General features: G+C 46.4%; 1 non-coding gene across 1 annotated transcript; it reads left to right on the top strand.

Moving 5' to 3' along the window:
• Positions 1-1,360: 1,360 nt before the first annotated feature.
• LOC140576530 (5S ribosomal RNA) lies at positions 1,361-1,479 on the top strand. The gene has a single exon (XR_011981738.1). It is a non-coding gene; the product is annotated as a 5S ribosomal RNA (ribosomal RNA).
• Positions 1,480-2,500: the final 1,021 nt, after the last annotated feature.

Below are 2,500 nucleotides of genomic sequence, written 5' to 3' on the forward strand. Positions count from 1 at the left end.
TTCTTTCACTTGCTTTTCTTACTTTTACTCCATCTTACTTTACGCTTTCACAAATCTACAACGCATTACCCTTTCTTTTACATGTACGTCCTTGTGTTACATTTCATACGGCCTTTGGAGTCTTCAGAGTCGAAACATTTCAGCGTCAGATGCCGTTTAAGCCCACCTGCATGGCCTGCCATGGGATGGAAACCAATCAGTTGCAGTTTGGCTTAATTATAGCCAGTTGCTCTCAAAACAAAACACTGGAAAATATTCAACAAGAACTCTGTGGAGGGAATGCTGTGGATAAAAGTAACCCAAGCCTGCCAGTAGGGGTCAGTGTACGTTTGAGGAAACTGACAACATGGGGGGGAAAGTCTGTTACAGGATGTCAACGCAGAGCAGAACTACAACCAATCACAGTTGCAGCTCATGGGTGGGACAAGCCCAATATTTGCTGTTAAAAACAAACAAACAAACAAAAAAACACCTGCTAATTTAGGTCACTTACTTAGGTCACATTAAAGCAACACATCACGAAAGGGAGTGAGCCGTGGGGCAATAACAGCACCGTTTCGTCACAGCCGTGATGTTTATTTCACCGTTACACGCAACCTCAAGTCATGGGCCGCCATTCATGGGTCCCCGTTCTCGTTTCGGGGGGCTGATTTCCAGTTGTATTGAGTTTTTTTAAAATTCTCCTCCCAGACCTGCCTGCATCTACAACAGTTGTTCTTTTGTCCCCCTAAAGCTTCACAGAGCTCTTTGAACTTGACATGGCGACGCCACTTCCCTAAGTCAAAAGGCTGGCTGGCCCACTCAGCCCGAGCCTGCTTCACCGGCATCCCTGCGACTCGCAACTCACCTCAGAGCGATGCTTCGCCCGGCGTGCTAGCGTGAGCTTTTTTCTTTTTTTTTTTTTGCCCGGCTTCCATATTGGTAGGAAGTAGCCTCTGCATTTATCCCGTATTCCTGTTGTACCTTAGTATGTGGAATTTAGGGGTGTAAATAAAAGGAGCCAAGACAGTTGAGAAAGATTTGTGATTTTGTAATTGTCCCGTTTCACAAGCCCATTCGACTCACGTGGCTTATGTGACTTTTATGTTGACAAGGCCGAGTCTGGCGGCCGGCGTTAGCCTTTGTTGCTGAATGTTCAAGTGTCAGCCAAAAGAGCAAGTTTTGTTGTTTTATTTTTTTTGTGAAAAGAGAAGGAGGACAGGAGAGAGCAATGAAATGTGTGATTGGTTTGAATGAGCTTGGTGGGGTTGCTTTGGAAGTAAGAAAGGAGGGCGAGTAAATGTGTGTCCCCTGTAGTGTGGAAAAGGCAGCCGTCTTTTGCCGCATGCTTATAAATAGGCTGAGTGGAAGCAGTGCTCTCGCTTACGGCCATACCACCCTGAGCACGCCCGATCTCGTCTGATCTCGGAAGCTAAGCAGGGTCGGGCCTGGTTAGTACTTGGATGGGAGACTGCCTGGGAATACCAGGTGCTGTAAGCTTTTGCCATCCTCAAGCACTTACATGCACATTCTTTCACTTGCTTTTCTTACTTTTACTCCATCTTACTTTACGCTTTCACAAATCTACAACGCATTACCCTTTCTTTTACATGTACGTCCTTGTGTTACATTTCATACGGCCTTTGGAGTCTTCAGAGTCGAAACATTTCAGCGTCAGATGCCGTTTAAGCCCACCTGCATGGCCTGCCATGGGATGGAAACCAATCAGTTGCAGTTTGGCTTAATTATAGCCAGTTGCTCTCAAAACAAAACACTGGAAAATATTCAACAAGAACTCTGTGGAGGGAATGCTGTGGATAAAAGTAACCCAAGCCTGCCAGTAGGGGTCAGTGTACGTTTGAGGAAACTGACAACATGGGGGGGAAAGTCTGTTACAGGATGTCAACGCAGAGCAGAACTACAACCAATCACAGTTGCAGCTCATGGGTGGGACAAGCCCAATATTTGCTGTTAAAAACAAACAAACAAACAAAAAAACACCTGCTAATTTAGGTCACTTACTTAGGTCACATTAAAGCAACACATCACGAAAGGGAGTGAGCCGTGGGGCAATAACAGCACCGTTTCGTCACAGCCGTGATGTTTATTTCACCGTTACACGCAACCTCAAGTCATGGGCCGCCATTCATGGGTCCCCGTTCTCGTTTCGGGGGGCTGATTTCCAGTTGTATTGAGTTTTTTTAAAATTCTCCTCCCAGACCTGCCTGCATCTACAACAGTTGTTCTTTTGTCCCCCTAAAGCTTCACAGAGCTCTTTGAACTTGACATGGCGACGCCACTTCCCTAAGTCAAAAGGCTGGCTGGCCCACTCAGCCCGAGCCTGCTTCACCGGCATCCCTGCGACTCGCAACTCACCTCAGAGCGATGCTTCGCCCGGCGTGCTAGCGTGAGCTTTTTTCTTTTTTTTTTTTTGCCCGGCTTCCATATTGGTAGGAAGTAGCCTCTGCATTTATCCCGTATTCCTGTTGTACCTTAGTATGTGGAATTTAGGGGTGTAAAT

The sequence above is a fragment of the Salminus brasiliensis genome, chromosome 13 (genome assembly GCF_030463535.1).
Source record: "Salminus brasiliensis chromosome 13, fSalBra1.hap2, whole genome shotgun sequence".
NCBI classification, from domain to species: Eukaryota; Metazoa; Chordata; class Actinopteri; order Characiformes; family Bryconidae; genus Salminus; species Salminus brasiliensis.